We start from the raw sequence: 19,482 nt of genomic DNA, 5'->3' as shown, positions 1-19,482 counted from the left end.
CTGAGGCACCTTTAATTATAATCTGGTAACTAGAGTTGCCCAAAAGGGCAAGGACAATAGAGAAGAGAGAGGAGGATAAAGGATGCTAACAAAGAAGCAAGTTCATGAGTACTTGCCCATCTCTTCCTTTAGTTTTCCTCATGAATGTTTCCATCTTTTGAATTCAGCATACTGGGTTCAATTCCCAGCTGCATTACCTACTAACTTTGTTATCTTAAACGAATCCCTTTTGAGACAATTTACCAATAAATAAAATGGATAACACAGATATTATGTGACAGTTTCTGCCAAATGATAGGCCCCCTAGAAACATTACTTGAAAGTGCATGTAAAACAAGGAATTCTACACTGAGGCTCCTGTTCACCATGAGGCTTTATTCCTGCTTATCCTGTCCTTCTTTCTCCTCCCTCGTATCTTCCCTCATTTCTCTCTGTATTGAGAATAGAGGTGAGCTCAGTCAAATTTCCCTCATTCCAATCCTCTTCTAAACTTCCCTGCAAGACTTCTGTATTTTCATTCTATTTAAGTCTATTCTCTTTTGAATGGAGATACGCTAGTAAACCTAATATGTTCCATATATCCTTTTATTAGACTTCTAGTCATCTTTTAAGCTCATTTCCAAGAAGATTTTTATGATTACTCCCATCAGCTTTATTCAGTATATCCACATTTTCTTTTATACCATAATTACTGGTGAGGCACTATCTTGTCACCCCATCAACATGGCACTCTCCTTGAAGGCAGAAACAGTATCTTACTTATTTTGCCTCTCTATAAATATACAACACAGTGCCTGGCACATAGGAGTTCTTTAATAAATATTTGTGTCAAAATGCAATGTGTTGAGCCATAGGAAAGGCTTTTCAAATACAGCAGTTACCAATTCCATAGGACAAGCAAGTACTTGAACTGGTTTTGCTGATATCAGTCCTCCTGTCTTTTCTAGACGTGGGAGATTCATACTCATTGTGCATGTGTGACTGCTTTGCCGCAACCCCAGAGTACAGGTGCAGATATTAGCATTGAGCAGATTTGCACAAGCAAGAACTCTTCAATTTGTCATGAAAAGCTAGGATTCCAAGAAGGGAGGTGATAAGTTGAAAAATTAGGGGGAAATATGTTGTTAAGAAGAATCTGGCACACCCCTTCCCCACCTCCATATTAATGAAATGAAAAGGGTGGGGGAAGGAAATGTTATGCTCTACATTGGCAGGAAAATTGTGCGTGTCCTGTGAGCAGATGAACATGGGACTGCGAACAGGAAGCTGATTATTCCAACACATTATATTTCTCACTGGAAATATCATCCTGGAGGAAAAGTCCAACATCTCTACTTTTGGAGCACCTACGGCTCTAACTTTCTACATAATATCGGACTGAAGATAATGATGAAGGTTTTTAAAAATAGGGTAGATAGATACTTGTTCCATGTGTGTATTCAGCCCAACACTAACCCCCATTTACCCTCACCAACATTTCCTGGGAGCTTCCTCTTTTTAACTTTCTCTCCAATTCAGCTAGAGTAGCAGATTTTTACTCCTGTCCAAAGTGGAGCATCCACTCTTTGCTACCATTAACCACTGTCAGTCCACTCTCTAGCCACATTTGATCATCCTCAAAGTAGGAAAGAAGCAGGAACTGAAGCAATTACACCAATAAGAATATAATTTTCTAAAATTGGGATTGAGATGGGAGAAGATTTGCTCTGTAGTGTAAGAATTGGGGTATTACCTTTGGTCAAACTTTTCACACTATGAACCAGAGAAGCAGAGAAAGCTAAACTAGAATTGAAGTAATAATGAGTAAGAATGAAGTATCTATAATGAGAGAAGAAAGATGGAGAGAAAGAGGGAGAGGATATTTGAATCCTTGGTTCCAAATAATTTCTAAAAATTATTTGTTTTCCATTACTTGCCTTATGAGACACCCCCATATTCTTAAATATGTATTTCCCCCCCTAAAGAGAACTGAAATTGTTTTCTGTTAAATAAAATTAACAAGTCTTAAGTATTTCCATTTCAGATCACATCAGTTTCAGGCTATCTGAAAATGACCACAGCAGCCCTCTCTCATCTTTAAAACGAAACAGTTCTGTGTCTACCCAGGATTAAAAACCTAATCAAAGTTAGCCTTAAATGCAACCCTCTAAAGATTATTAGAGCTGAACCATTAAAAAAAGTCAAAGGTAACAGTTGCAAAGGTTTTTCAAAAGAATAATGTTTAATAAATCACAGAAGCAAAAAATATCATGCAGTAAGTAAAAACAGCCGCCTTCATCAATCAATAAAACAAGGTGGTTTTTAAAAATTCTACAACAGCAGCTTAAAAAAAAAGATTTGTGTTTAAAGCTCTGCTGTGCAGTGGCCTCCCTAGTTCCCACATGGAGGGTGGTATTTTGAAAAATGTAAGACACAGGTGTGCATCATTTGAAATGGAATTTATTAACAGGTTGTATTATTTTACTCTGCCTCCATGGAACATCACAATGGACTGATGAGCTGCCACACTTCAGGCAGAGGGAGGCACATAAACAAAAGTTTAAAAATGAAAAAGCTGTGGGTCTAGGAATATACACAATATGCCCCATGCCAGCTGATTTATGCAGTAGGAAAGGAGAAAAGATGATCTTTTCTTAATTTCAGTGCATTTTCAGTGTGACAGAGCACTGAATTCAGTCACTAACCCCATTAAATTACTTGGCAAGGGCTGGACCCTATTTTTCTTTTGAAAAAAGTGCCAGGGCAATAAGATAATTTGTAGTTCTGGGTTTCTAATATACAATAATTCTGACCATTTAAAACAGTTTTTGTAGGAAATATTTTATAGTTAGAGAAATAGTTTTTGACATTTTGGGGGGAAAAGAACAATGGGCCGTTTACAGGTCTACACAGCAGATTAATGAATCTAATTGAGTCTGTAGGGAAATGTTTCAGTTTAACTACTGGAACTAATTTATACATTCACTACATCGTAATAAGTCAATTTAAGTTTCTGGAAATAAAACTGGATATCCTGGGTATAGATTTGAACTATAAATTTCTGCAAGAAAGGAGTCTGTGTGTTCATTATACATTGTAAAATTACCATATGGACCTGTCAACACTTCTTAGCACAGCTTTGTAATAATGTCATTTAGTTTAACATTGTAATGTGCCAACTGAATTAATGTGTATGACACAAAGCATGCCTCCCTCCCAACCTCTGCTTCTGGGGAGCTGTGCAACTTTTAAAGATTTTTCTCAAGGCAAGAACCTCCTGCATTTGCATAGAGAACTTCAAGATGAAGATTGAATGTAATCGCATTTACTATGAGCTGCTGAAAAACAGGCTACAGGGCTCTGATGCCTAAGCTTTCCAGAAATATGCAAGCTCTATGAACGGGAATAAATATCTACCTGAGAAACCTTACTTTACAACCAATACTAATCTACAACTAGCTAGCAATAGCTTCTTTAATCATCTTTTTTAATTGTGGAAAACCCCTTAAGATGGAGAGTTGATAAAACACTCTACACATAATAATACTTGGTGTTACTATATTACTCAAAACTCTGTCCTCAATCTGGATGTTTATAACATGAATATGATAATATCTTTCATCCAGATATTAATAGAACATGACATAATATAATTCTGAAAAGAAATACAGGAAAGAAAGGAAAATAGGAAATTAGAAAAAAATGATTCCTAATATTAACCGTGTATAATATCATTTACATGTAAAATCTAACATAATTCTCATAATTCATTTTATATAGTCTTTCTTTATATTCTTAATATAGAATTGAGTTGGGTGGATTGGGTTTTTAAAACATTCTTTCTCAAAAAAAGAGAACAGTAAATAAGCATAATTTCTGGAAAAATAGATAGCAATTTACAAGATTTTTGTAAAGGTAAGTTCTCTGTTAATTAGCACTCCCAAATTTTGATGCAACTTGCCTAATAGTTACATATGTCTATTTTATCTTTTTCCTACAAAAAAGCACACAGTTGTCAAACTGAATGAATGGCAGAGGATCCATACAATTTTTCAAAGAATTTTTCAAGACAGTTGTGTAGAGGACAAGCCTGAATAGTTGAGAATGGTATGGGTGGTAAGGGGCGTGGTGGGGGGCACTTTTGCTTTTTGCTTTTCTTACAACTTTCACCATAGCCACAGTCAATGGAGCCGATCAAGACTTCAAACCAGCAAAATATACATCTAACCTCAGGGTCTTTGAACTTTCATCATGGGCCTTGGCTGGTCCCTTTCAAGGTATTAATCACAATTACAGCCTGATTTAGATCATGGAGACTACAACTAGGGCATAAAGCACTAGAACAAGTGGGGAGCCCAAACCAAGTACACTGAGCATCACAGCAAGAAAAGTGAAGTTCAAATTTCTAGTCTAAATTGTAGGAACACAGAGGAAAGAGAAATAAGAGGCTGAGTGCATGCTTGGTGTGGTGTTCAACCAGAGGTTTCTGAGATTTCTGTGAAGAAGCCAGACTTCCTTGGTCATTTCATATTTGGTCTTTGTATGTGTCAAGCTACTTTATAGGTTAAAATCTGAGGCAAAGAACATTTCTCTACTTCTTTTATGTCTTTTCTTCTCAGGATACAGTGTGGTATCCTATTTATTCCATATCTTCTGTAGTTTCTCTCCCTATCAGGTATGACTTTTTCAGGGAGCACCTGAACATTTTCTAAAACTCATCTTTATCAAAGACTTACAACAGATTCCTTTACTCGGAGTTTAACTCTGAAAAATGACAGCTAGCTCATTAGATAAACAACTGTACTAGTGCATTTATAAATGCTTACCTGATAGTGTATTGCTCTTCTAAGGGATAAAAAATTTTTTAATGTTACTGTCTTAATCCAAACAATGGTTAGGAACAAATTTTCATACAAATGAGGACTTATGAAGCTCTTATGGTCATAGAAAGGAGAAAAAAATCCAGTATCTCACTAAGACTTGTCATGAAGCATACTATATTTCTGCATGATATTTACATGGGAAATAAAATTCTAAAGTCAGTATGCCCTGGTTCAAATCCCTGCTCTGCCACTTACTATTGATCAAACTTTAATTATACAACTTCTCTATGTCTCAGTTTTTTCATCCATACAAGTGGTATAGTAATAATTGCTACATTATATGGTTGTGTGAAGATAAAATTAGTCAAATAATTTAATTAACTGGAAAAGCACTGGTTCTATATAAGTATTAGTAATTATTATTATTATGGGTAGAGAGTATGGTATATTGGTTAAGGGCTCTGGCTCTGGCATTAGACATCTATGTTCAACTCCAAGTTTTTGCTACACATAGGAGGTTGGAGAAACTACTCGGTCTCTCGACATCTCAGTTTCTACATGGGCCAAATGGCTTATGAGAATTGTAAAGGTAAGAAAGATTGGATGATGCCATTTAATCTGCCTTAAGTGATGTAGAAAAAGGTATGATTGTATACTATTGGGGAGATAATTTATGGCTTTGGAGGAGGTAAAAGAGCGTATTACACAGTCTACTTTTGAGCAATCACTTTGCTGAGCCCACAGTGATGATGTCAAGCTGAGGCCAAACTCAAGTTAGCCAAGTGAATCTCAGCCAAGTTAACTCTGTGGGTCACGTCTATTCCTCACACATTCATGAGAGAAAACACCGGCAGTGATCTGCAAATGCTGCAAATAACACCTGAGGAGGGAAAATGGTACCATAATAATGTTTTGTGATTGCCTTCTGTTTCTATGTTCTGGGCCATCTCTCTCAATGGCTTTTAAAGAAAGAGAAGCGTGGAAAGATTGCACAACACCACCACCACTAAACTGAAACAAATATAATTTCTAGCAAAGTTGAATTTCCACATGATCATGTTTAAAAATCACAAAAGTAAGTCTGGGTCTAAAAACTTATTTGAGCAATTTACCCCATTTGAGAAATCTCTAGGTTTGAAATCTCATGTAGGAGCATGACTGCTGTGGCTTGGTTTTCCACATTAATCAGTGTGGGGGCACTGGCCATGATTCTTCTCTCCTTTGTCCTCCCCAGGCATTGGCACAGTCTTTGGACATGAAAATCATGGAGAAGGAAGAGGCTGATAATTATCCATGATTAGGCAGTGCAGATATAGCTCAATATTCCAAATGGGATGTTTTGGCCTTGGAGTTAAGTTCCAAGAGCATTATAAAATAATCACCTGTATAGGAAGTCCTGCTTTAACTCTATTAACAACTTCGTAAGTATAAGAACAATTATTATACTATTTCATTTTGATAAATTTGTATTCTGTTTTTAGCAGTTTTATAAGATATACATCTCTTTTGTTTTCTGATAATGATAAATGGAGAGAAATGTAAAGAATCATTTTCCTTCTCTTGATTACATTTGCACTTTCCCATTCCAACTTCTCTTACTCCTGACTACCCCCGTCTTCAACATACACCTAGCTTTTTCATTTACACCAAATGTAATTTGTTCAAATTGTCCTTTACAAACATTAAGAAAGCTATTTGGTATATATGAGGCAATGCAAGGCCTTAAAATACTTAGCATTTGTATGATACTGCTCATTTTCAATGCACTTCAACAATATTAGCAATTAATTAATTAGTTCCTGATTACAAGGTGGCAGAAGTTCAAGGAGAAAATTGACACATTTCTCCACCTTTATAAAGAAAACTTGTTTATATTAGAGAATGTTATTTCTTTTTTGAGTAATACGTACTGTTGTAAAAAATGTTATAAGTGTTTTTGCTGGAACTAGGTATAATAATCATTAAAAATGAAGAATAGTAGTAATCATACCAGTATAAATACACCGATATTTTTCAAAGTAGATACATATTTGTTAGACCCTGCTCCTTAAGAACAAAAGCTGTCTTGTTCTCCTTTGTGGTTTGGCACCTAACACAGTCCCTGGCCTGGAAAATATAAATACACTAATTTATAGGAGATGAAATCTAATTTGTAAGCTTTGTTTCATACAATGATAAACAATATAAGAACCAATGCAAAACAGCATTACTCCACATAAAAAGGAAAGCAAGGAATACAACAGTGTGGTTAATTTTCTAATCACAAAGTTATGTCTACATGCCATTAATCCTCAGGAAGCAAACTGAAAAAAAAATTACCAAATATGAGCATAATTTGTGTGTAAAAAGAGAATAGATTTCGCTTTTGATGTCATTTCATACAAGGAGCAATAAAGTTCATTCGAACATAGGTTCAAATGTATTTTCTTAAAATAGTTACCCTAATATTGTAACAGTTGAATTGGTTGAGAGTGTAATTTCTCTTTATCCATCTGATGTCAAACAGCTAGATATTCCAAATTGACCTTTTAGTTTTACACATGAGTTCCTGATTTGAGATAAACACAAAGCTGGGCTGTCCATACACATAAACAGTGTAATTTCTTTTGATAGCCAAATCCTGTATTTAGCAACAAAGACAAAGTGATGGATATATTTTTAAAATTTAGAGATAAAATCACAATTTTATACAGTAAGTCATAATATGTGATTTATATTTGGGAAGATATGTGATTTATATTTGGGAAGAGAAAGTTCTGCTTATTCTCTTATTGAGCAAAACCAAACAACTGATAATTTATTCTGACATATAATGGTTAAGAAATGTAAGCACACGGATTGCAAAAGCTATCCAAAAATTTGAATTCATCAGCTTACTTATAGGCATTTTTCTTTTCACACAAAGAGAAAAATAGATGTTAAATCCAGCAGTTGATCTTAAGATATATTTTGCTCTCTGAACCCTTTGAAAAATTTCTAAAATTTCTAAAACCTTTCTTCCTTTCTTCAGATAAAATTATATAAAAATAAGACAAATACAACATTTTGCACTTTATTTCAGGAAAGTCACATACCTGAAGATGATCCTGCATGTCCATAGAGCATAGGTCCCTCAAAAGATGGCATGGCAATGACAGAAATTGAGACATCAAGAGAATGTTTAGGAGAATAAGTTAGTTAAGATTTGGGTATGTCGAAAGTTGCAAGTGCCAGTAAACATCAAAAGAAAATGTTCAGCAGCAACTAGAAATTCCCAAGCTGAAGATGAAGGTTAGAGCTAAAGATAGACTATTTTTGTCATCTACATGGAAGATGATGGCTAAAGCTATAAGAGTGAATGACATCAGCAAGGAAGAAAATACAGGAATAAGGAAGAAGAGATGGTAAAATGCCTACTTGTAAGGAGTGTGAGAAATAATAAATGAGAAGAAAATGAAGAATGTGTGGCCAAGAACATAGGAGAAAAGCCAGGAAGATCAATGTCTTATCAATAGACAGATTTGAGGAGGAGGACTCAACAGAGCTTAAGAAAAACAAATATTGAGAACTGAGTAAGGACTATGTCATTTGGTGAATAGGAGATTTCTATTGAACTAGAATAGCTAGGTAACTAATTTTCATAGGTTAAAAAGAGAAGAGGAAAAAGAATAGTGAGGAAGAGAACCCATTGTCTTACTGAGGAATTTTGAAGTGAAATAAAAAGAGATGTGAGTGGAATGACGCAATTCTAGAAATAAGTGAAGCTGGAAGACATATAAAGACATTGGAGAATGTTACATGCTTGGAAGGAAGGAATGAGTCTTAGAAAGTAAGGGAGCAAGTTCCTTCAAGAGAGAATGAAACGTAATAAGCAACAGAATGAAGTAGATATGATAATGATGCAAAACCCTTCTTTGTTACATATAGGCTGGGAGAAGGGTCCACACAAAAATTCTGAGATGGAGATGATGGCTGAAGTTAGAGTTCACATTGGATTGACTTTGAACTCAGTAAACTAGGTGAGTGTGCCAGAAGAATATGAAGCTATGGGAACTTGGAATCCAAGGGTACTATGATATTGATTATAGGGAAACAGTTTGAAAATATCACAAGATTGCAAGCGGCAGTAAGTGTCTTGACTAGTGAAAGACCTTGGATTTGTAGAGCATCATTGTATGTATGTCTATAACAATATTCATCAATTTTGTTAATCCAAGACTGGGGATTAGAACAGGTGGGGAGTGAGGAGAACTTGGTATTGACAGGGGCAACGTCAGTCAGCAACATGGCAGCATGCAAAGAACTTTGGTCTGTGAGACCAGGAATCTAGGTTCTGGCTTCAGTCATTACATTGTCCTAGGCTAATAACTTTCTTCTTTTACTCTTATGTCTTCATTTGTAAACTGGAGATGCTAGACTATGTAATTTCAAATATGGTTTCAAATGGAAAGAAAATCTTATTCTTGAGGCAAAGTAGAGCTGCAGAAAGAGCAACATCTTTGTGGTCAGGCTTTACTCTCTACTTCTGCCACTTTATTGGCTGTGATCTTGAGAAAGTTACTTCTTTGCACCTCAGTTTCTTCATCCATAAAATGGTGAAAAGAGTAAGTTATGGGGAGATGTTAAAGATAAAATTTGAATAGTAGTCATCAATAATTGCAATAGTTGTTTATTTGATTATGTTGATTTTTTTTTTTTTTTTTTTTTTTTTTTTTTTGAGACAGAGTCTTGCACAGTTGCCAGGCTAGAGTGCAGTGGCATGATCTCGGCTCACTGCAACCCTCGCCTCCCAGGTTCAAGCGATTCTCCTGCCTCAGCCTCCCGAGTAGCTGGGACTACAGGTGCCCACCACCACGCCTGGCTAATTTTTGTATTTTTAGTAGAGACGGTTTTCACAATGTTGGGCAGGGTGGTCTTGATCTCTTGACCGTGTGATCTGCCTGCCTTAGCCTCCCAAAGTGCTGGGAATACAGGCATCAGCCACCACACCTGACCCTGATTTGATCCTCTTAAAGCCATATACTTTAACCATAATTTAATGTTTCTTGATGACTTACAGTCATCAAGTACAATGGATGATTAATGCTATAACATTGTGATATTCTTGTGCCCAGATTGTTTACACACTTATTGAACCCAAGAATCTTCTTTGTGCAAGTTGTCAAATTATCATTGTACTATAATCAATATGTCTATAATCTGCTAAGATCTTGGACAGCGGATAACTCAATCATATAAGATGTACATTAAGTAAAAGTAGGTGCTTATTGAGGCCATGAGTATTAGGTGTGTATAGCTATTTTGACTTCTAAGAAACTTTCTTTGCTTACTTTCAGATTCTGAAATGTGATCCAATAAGTAGGATGTTGAATAGTTAAACACTCTAAAAAGAGATAAAGTCAGATTCAAACACAAAAACTGTCAACATACTGTGATTGTGTGTAAGGTTGGTGGAAGATTGGTGTTAGAGCTAACTCTAACAGATGCTAATATTGCATTGAGTACCTCTGCAAATTTTCATTCTATTTTTATGAGTGAGAAACGGTGAGAAAATGGCATGACAATGAAGAGTCGAAAATGGAAAAGAAGATTTTATTTTCTACTAATTATATATGGTCTATGCTCTCACATTTAAAATTATGCATTGGCTTAGTCAATAATTGACCCTGGGGTTGATTTGGTTTTGGAACAAGTCTCAGCAAAGTCCCTTAAAAAGTAAGATAAATAAGCAATGTTTAGACAGTTTTAATTATGTTAATCATTTTAGGACTGAATTCACAGAATGTCAGGGAACAGCAAGAGAGTGAGCAGACCATTTTCCCTCTGACATTCCCTTTTCCTATCTGATTGCTGTCTCCCATATATTCTTTTCCTGGGGCATCTGAAATTGCTGACTTGGGTGGAGTAGAAGATTTAACAAAGCTAATTGCTTCTGTTGTTAGACAGACAGACATGTGTCTATTACATTCATTATATTAGAACTATGAATTGCTTTAAAAAGTCAACCAAAAATAAAAATCAAAAGTATCTCTAATCCTTTCTCCTTTTAATAAATGTACTTCCATAGTTGTAGGGAAGTTTGTACCTGCCAGTACAAACAGAGAATGAATCTGACCGATGTGGTCTGACTGCTAATGTTTACAAGCTGATGAGGAGATGCTGTGAGATTTCCCTGCGGATGCAGTCTTGAGAAAAGGACTAGCGAAATTACTACAATCCTAGCACACTGAATTAGTTGAACAGGCTAATCCTCACAAATGGATAGGATTTAAGATATGATTGTGAGATTGTTATCCAATTGCATAAATCTATGTATAAATGCAGGTTCATATTTATAGACACTGAATATAACAGAAAAAGACATAGATATTTTCATCTAGGAACTTTTATGTACATTTTAAATCATTGTTTAGTATATATTTCTCTCAATAAAAGTACATGCTGAACTGGAAGAATTCGTTGTAATAAAATATAAAGCCAGGCTATTATATTACTAGCTCAATAGCACAATGCCTCAGATATTTAAATTTGTGCAGAGGGAGTTAGTTATATATAAAACTCTTTGGCCAAACCCGCCACATATACAGTTGGGAGGACACCAGTTGAGTATGGGTGAATAGAGAAGTTTAGAATCTTGCATAAAAAAAAAACCTCCTTACAAAATGTGCACATGAGAATCAATAAAATTTCAAGGATCCTTTTTACTTAAATAAAAGATGCAAAAGGTATTGTGGTAGTAAGTGTGCATCTGTTCACCCTTAGAACAGAATTTCAAATACTTAATGTTTTGAAAAATTCCTTTGCCAACCTACTTTATTACCCCATGTAACTGAATCATTTTATTTTCTGTGTAAATTGCTTGTAAACTTGCTTTCCATTTAATTACAATCCAAGACAGTTTAGAACACACACATATACATACACATACGTACACATACATACATACATACACATCTGGGTTAGAGAATCTGAGCATTTAAGAGCTATAAGGAAATTTTGAGCTGTTTGGTCAAACTCCAGCCTCAAGTTAGCAGACATCAAACTGGGATCACAGAATCTGAGTCCTTGTCCCAATTCACAGAGCACAAAATCTTCGATGTTCAGGTTCATAGTCACTCACCTTTCTGTCATATCTCCCTCCTTTATCGTTTCACAACTATTGTCTGTTTCGCCTTTTGGCTTGGTGTTACGCCAGCATGCATTCCCTTCTCCTATACCTAGAGAGGCTCATGGGGATTTCCCATACTTCCTCCAACACAGCAAACAGACTAAACACATATGGTCCAAAGTCCAACCTCATGGTGTCAGTCTAGGCCTTATTTCTTGAGATGATTCTCTTCTCAGATGAAAATCACTCACTGGTTACAAAATCAATGTTGGAAAAAATGAACTTTTTTTTTTGTAACATATCTGTTTTGATCACATTCCCAATGGAGCCATAAAATAACACAAAATAACATCGTATGCACTACTTTTGAAGTCTGCACTGAGTTACGGGTCTGAAACATTATCAATTGCACTGTGGTATGCATACAAAGCTTCTGGCAGAGAGTGTATCCTGTGAGTCATTTGAGAAATGGGGTGTCTCTGCCAGGCATTCTTTTAGTAGCCCATGCAAGATGTTACTGAAGAGCTGGAGAGAAGAGGGGGCCACTCTACCTCATCATTTACACTGAACCTAAATGAAGAGATCTTAGATTAGACTCACCTCCATCTTTCATAGTAATCTAGGGTAAATATTAAAATAAATCATTCTGTTTATTTAGTCCTAATTTGTCTTTGCCTAGGAAAAGAAGAAGAATCTAGCACTGTAAAATACACCTGGGATCTTACCCGAGATAAAACTACAAACTGTAGTAGGCTAACACAGTCAAGCCTTTATAGTTCCAAAATACTTTAAAATATATTACCTCATTTAGACTATATCCAAATATTTAACCTCATATGTTTGTATTTGGGAACTGTGAAAAACAAGGCCCAAGGAGATATTTTTTTTCTAGACCATGAATCTAACAAATGTTCTGTTTGTTATTTTTATTTTTAGCTATTATTTTCAGTCTTAAATTTGCTGGTACTATACAGTGCTGACAGTTTTTAGACTGTATGTAGAATATGGTATCCCCAGTTAGGGACTCAACAGAGCCATAATAATGGCTCAACAGAAAGGGTGTATATACCTTGGAAAGGGCCAAAAGCTCATATGAATGTTTTGTCATTAGCACACATCTATCTTGTGCCAAGAGATCTTTTTTCTAGTTATCCTCTAGAGTATTAAATGTTTAAATGTTTTCTGCAGCCACCCTGTTCTCTAGATCCCATGTACTGAAAGACTTACAGGTCCCTGGGAGAATATTTTGTGAAGGTCTTAAAGAAAGCTACATTTGCTTCCTTTTCTACTTGTGAGCCTTTTTGATTAAAACTCCTCCCTTACTGATGTCATCCAGATCAGCTCAAGGAAAACATTTGACAGGTCCATCTGTGTCCACAGTCACCCACAAACATGGGAAACTGCCACCCATCTGCCTCCCTATGCTTTGTTTTGCTCCTGTCCTGGTTATTTTGTTCTCTTGTAGCTACAGGGGATATTAATACCCTCCTGTCTTCCAGAAATGTGAAGAGAATAGATCTATGTTAGCTTGTGCTCCTGAGAGAAAGATGTTATAGAAATAGCATATGCTATCACACTGTTATTTACATGCAATTGTACAAGTTTTCTAGTAACATCCTCACATTTTAATGAACATGTTGCTTAACTTCCTACCTGGATTCACTATTAATCATTTCAATGTAATTACGGCTCATCAATTATTCTGCATTTCCCAAATAGATTGTTTACTCTTAATGACAGAAATGTTATAAATTTGGGGACACATTTTGGATTTAATTACTTTCTTGTCTATTGCCTGCATTTTATGATGTCATTCACTAACGTTGCCAAGAGTTGAATATTTGCATTAGTTCCTTTTTTATTTTGAATAACAACATACACTTTTTGGTAAAACAACACCAGGATGATTTCAAATCAGGGAAAATGCAAATGAGAGGCTTAAAGATGTGAAGCAATCCAAATATTTTATTTATCACATTCCTGGGGCATTGTATGAAATTCCAGTAGCAATCAATGATCTTATGATTCAAACAATCCTATAAATATGATAAGAATTCATAATAGCTGTCAAAATTCAAAACAAAACAAATATGTCAGTGAATTTCAAAAAGGATTATTTGAGTCAATTTTGATCATTGCTTTTTTATAAAGTCATATCATTTGAAACTGATATGTACAGATTAGAGCTCAATGTACAAATTTACAGCCATGTCATATGAATTTAAAATCTTTTAAGATACACACATCCACCATTGTCATGTAGCTTTGAAATAATGCAAAGAACCAATTTACTATTTACTTGTCATTGCCTCTGATTCATTTTCCTCAGTAGGTAATTCCACTCCTACCATAAGTATATGCAAGAAATGCTAGATTATGATAGTACAAAATAATTTTGCTTATTTAAAGACTTTATCTTCATTTTCATAATGTGCAGCTTTTCCTCAAAGATTGATTTCGTGTTGTGATTTATTTCCTGGTACTCAAAAAAATTCAAAAAACTTAAATCTCTAAATATATGTTTGAATATACCATCAATTTAATATCCACGAATAATACAAACCTCATTTTGCTCAAACAAAGGTTACTGTACATAGTATCTGAAATGACTTGATATATTTTCCATTCTTTTATTAAGTAACTAATCTTCAGGTTAAAAAAAGTTTTTTAATGGAGATAAACGTCAGTTAATATTTTAGAAGGCAAATTGTTGTTACGGTTATTGATTCTTTCCTTGTTTTATGTGGAAACAAATTAGAGATGCTCAAAATTCTCATTTTTTAAATTTCAGGAGAACGTGTACATAATTAAATATATTTCTGTGTAAATGCAATAGCACCCTCTGGAGGTCTGAAACACTTTGCATAACTTCCATAAATCAATGTCTTCTTTTGTTATCTCCACATATTTTTGTTGGCTTAGACTTTTAATATTTTATATTCTGATAATCATATTTGTCTTGTAAAGTGATTAAATACATTTAATCTATTATTACTTTCTATCATGCATTCATTGTGATTTGTGTGTCATCTCATTTGTAATGTTGCAATGTAATAAGAAAATAAACAATTCAGCTGACCTTGGTGATGTCTCTATAACTTTCCTATTTTTTATCATGCAAAAATATTTTCCAAACAAGAAATAACAAGTTTCATTTCCGAAATCCCTTAGTATCTGGTTATATGTAGACAACAGGAAACTAATTTTACCTCCTTTGAAGATTCCTCATGAAAACAGTTACTTTCATTCTTCATGCCCCTGATGAACAAACACAGCTGTGGTTTTTCTGTGGTTTTGAAGCTAATTTATCAGAGATGGGAGAATTTGGAAAGGAGCAGAGGTCAGAAAACATCGGAAAAAATATCATGAGTCACTGGAACACATTCAAGGACCAAAGTGACTTCTATTGTGCCATAATAATATAAATAAATGATCCCATAATCATTGGCCTCTCTGCAACAGCTCTGCATACAAAGGTCTTTTTGAAGTTCAGGGAGATGCAAACAGAGCTGTTCATCCACTATAAAAAAAAAAAAAAAAAAAAGGCATGAGCATATGACTAATATTGGGTAGGAAGAAATAATGTCATTTGATTCTGAATGAAGCCAAGGCTTCCCTCTCCCTGAGGTTGTTCAAGAGGACACATCTTAGTTTCTTGGCTCACTGCAACTTCCGCCTCCCAGGTTCAAGCAATTCTCCTGCGTCAGCCTCCCAAGTAGCTGGATTACAGGCGCATACCACCATGCCCTGCTAATTTTTTGTATTTTTAGTAGAGACAGGGTTTCATCATGTTGGCCAGGCTAGTTCGGAACTCCTGACCTCAAGTGATCTGCCCACCGCAGCCTCCAACATGACACGCAGTTGAGCTGTCCTCTGGGAAGACTGGTCTCTGCTGGCTCTAATTAGAGGAGGCAGGGGATCTACCAAATAGTGCTCACCCAAAGGCAGATGACAGTGAAGATGTCATACAGGGTCTTCCAAATTGTTGCGTGAAAAGATAACAAACATACAACCAAAAGGAATTATAACTCTAATCTCAAGCACTTGAATGTACTCTAACGTGTATATACAAAGATAAATACAAAAAAAAAGATAATATTTAAACAAACTAAAATGCACTGGAAAATATTAACACAAAAATGACTATATTTCTAATAGGAAATAGGAAAAATCCAAGATTGGATGCACTAGAATTGCTTCAGTCATTCTTTCCCCAGTATTCTGTTCCTTCTCTCCATCTTTCTGTTCACTCACCTTAATTATACCTAAATCATCAGAAGATTCAGGTCAGAACTCTGCCAGCAAAACTGCACACTTTAACTATTTTAATAATTATAAAAATGAAAGATTTGTATGCCACATCATTTGGATTTTGACTGACTTTCCTGAGTTCATCCAGTCGCAGGAATATGGGTAAGTTTCATAAGCTTACTTATGAAAACTGGTGAGGAGACTTACATGAAGAGATGCTTGCAAAGCATTTGGTCATATCTAGTGCAGAAAAAAAGGCTGGTTTTCATATGATTTTAATTATTTAACTGATATTATATATATTATATAAATGATAAGTAATTATTTATTTAACATTTTCTCAGCATCTAGTGCACTATTCAAAACTCATTATAAATATTAACAAATTTACTCTTCCTAACAACCCTATGAGGTAGCTAATGTGTCATTAGCATCATCACTATCATGTTAACAGACAAATCTGAGACACAAGTTAAGAAACTTTCCCAGGGTCACACGGCTAGTAAGTACTAGAGCAACAGTTGAATTGCAGGCCGTCTGGATACAGTCTATTCTATGCATTTAGCTACAAGGTTGTTCTGCTGAGGGGCTACTGCTGCTATCACTGTTGTTGAATAAAATTGTCATATAGCATTCTATTTCCAAATTTGCCAAATAAAGCTATATAACAAGATAGTGATGATAACTTTACCTGTGGATATTAATACAATGATGTGATTGAGATGTCAGTATAAGTGAAATTTGTCTGAGAAATTATAACTTTGACAGTCATAAAAACATAAACCATCTTGGAGTTTTTTAACTTGTCCTTAATATTTCCTTACACTCTTCCTCCTTTTGGTGGTCATTAATTTCTGAATGATTCTTCCCACTAGCCTCCTGCTTTAAAGTAGAAATTGGAACTAAAATGAGAAAAATAAACCAAGTCCTTTGACCCCTCTTGTATCCATTGTACCCAGCATTTTGATTCTGTGTATGTCCTGGCACTACACCATCACAGTGCTATGGTTTCTCCATCAGAATCATTCCCCAGCGATTCTCAGAGATAAAGGTTGAAATTCTAGAGAGGCCCATTCTTCAGAGACCAGTAGACTTATTTTGAGTGACATTTGTGCTTTCTTAGTTACGAAAGAGCAATGGCAAGTGCTATGAATGTGCCTGGGAGTTTTGATGTTTCGTTTAGACCAGATTCTCTTTGTAAAAGATTCATTGCTTAGCCTAGTGCTAAGAGTGAAAAGGCATTTGTCCACATTCTTCTTAATCATTGAATCTCAAACTCAAATAGGCATCAGAATTTCCCCAGAGATTCTGATTTAGAAGGTCTAGAAGAGGACCTAGAGGATTCTGAATTTTCAGGTGATTCTGATGCAGGTGGCCCAAGTACTGTACTTAAAGAAACCTTTTAGGACCAGCAGTCCTAGGAAGTCAGGGAAGGGGTGGTCCAGAGTCTCCTGGGAGCTATTTCAAGTTCATATGTCTAAAGGCCACACCAAACTCAGAGAATCAGGAGCTCTGGAGGAGGAAGATCTGAATATGTGTTTCTGGAAAGAACTGCTGAAGTTTTCTGCAACACTCCCTGACTTTGCTGTGTTCTGGAATTGTGATTTGAAGGCTGTGTTGGGTGAAATCCCAGGAAGTCAGGCCTTTTGTATGGCCAAATTGGTAGCGGCCTCCTATTAGCCCTCTTACTAAAGCTCTACTCATCTTGCTTTTTTAAAATATGGGATTCAACATAATGCTTGTTTGTTTTTTGGTATATTGAGGATAGAGCATTCTTGGGAAAAAATGGAAAAAAGAAGAAAAATTATTTTAAAATCATAACCATAGAATTAATATCAGAGATTTCACTAAGGCCATATAGTTAATTTTGATCATTATGAACCAGCTTTGTATCCAGCTTCATTTCCCCTTTCTCCTATAAAAGGTGTGATATTGAGGGAGTGTCTCAAATCATGAGAATCTCTAAATCTAAATGTTAACAGGTGATATTAATAAACTTAATTTTATTGTAAGCCCATGACCTAAAATTCAAAAAGTCACCCATTTCATTTTATTATTTCTAAAGATAATGCTACAGAAATAATCATAAAAAACAATAAATTGACAGTTAAATCCATAAGTTAGTTACAACTGATTTTTCACAAGCTTTCCACTTCCACTCAGCTATCAGCACCAAGAAAAAGGCTGATTTATTCTCTGTATGCTTCATAATGAGCACATGGACTGAATGAACTGAGTGTTCTATTTCTTCCTGGTTACAAACTGGCAAGGTTGCCAGTAGACCAAGAAAAATGTTTCTAGTGTGATTATTAATGTCTGTTAAGAACCCAGAGTCTGGATTGTGACCATAAAATTTATAATACAAAATTTATAGTCTGTCAAACACTGAAAGTCAAAAACTAAAAACAGGAAATGAACTAAATGTAAAAACATAGGTGGACTAAGAACAAGCATTAACTACTCACTAGAAAGATTTTTTTCTTATTTAAAAAATACTTTTGTTCTAATAGAGCCATCTTAAGGTTCAAAATCAACTAATTAAAATAATTTGTATAGAAAATGCTTATACTCACAATTTTTGATTGTGCTGTACATGGAAGAGGGTGATAACCAATGAAATGACTAAATAAAAGTCATTTAGATCACAACTTTGACCCATTCGGCTCATCAGATTTGTCTTTAACAGAACCTCCAGGTGGCAAATATGACCTATGTATTTTATTCTTTTCTCTCTCACTAAGCAGCCACAAAATCCAGGGAGATAGCTCAAAGTTAAGCTCAAGATGGAGAAGAAGTATAGTAAAATGTATTGTGGCGAAGGAAAAAAAAAGTTTAAAAAACATTTTCAATATTATCTTTGCACAATCATCCATTTAACAAACATTGATTGAGTACCTTCCACTCCTAGCCATTGGGGATGTAAAAATGAGGCCATTGTTTGTCATCTAGGAGAGAGGTTTCAGTCCCATAGTAGTGGCCCATTATTGAGCTGTGAAATCAATACAATAGATTGTGACCACCATTTTTTTTTTTCAAAAACAGACCAGAGTAGAAAATATTAAAGCATGCCACTCATAATAAGAGAATATGTTATTTCTCGGAGCTGTGTTTCAGTCTGCATCCGTGTAAATGTGAGCGTGTGTGTGTGTGTTCCAGATCAAAATGTAAAAAATGTATTTTAATGATAGCTGCATTTAAAAAGTTTGAAAGCATCTGTTAAAGAGTCTACCAGATATAAGAATCGCTTGAACCGGGGACCCAGAGGTTGCAGTGAGCAGAAATCATGCCACTGCACTCCAGCCTAGGGGACATAGCAAGACTCTGTTCCCCCTCACTCCTAAA

This window comes from Macaca thibetana, chromosome 12 (genome assembly GCF_024542745.1).
Source record: "Macaca thibetana thibetana isolate TM-01 chromosome 12, ASM2454274v1, whole genome shotgun sequence".
Taxonomy (NCBI): Eukaryota; Metazoa; Chordata; class Mammalia; order Primates; family Cercopithecidae; genus Macaca; species Macaca thibetana.
The sequence above is the reverse complement of the archived record's forward strand: the minus strand, read 5'-3'. Positions refer to the sequence as shown.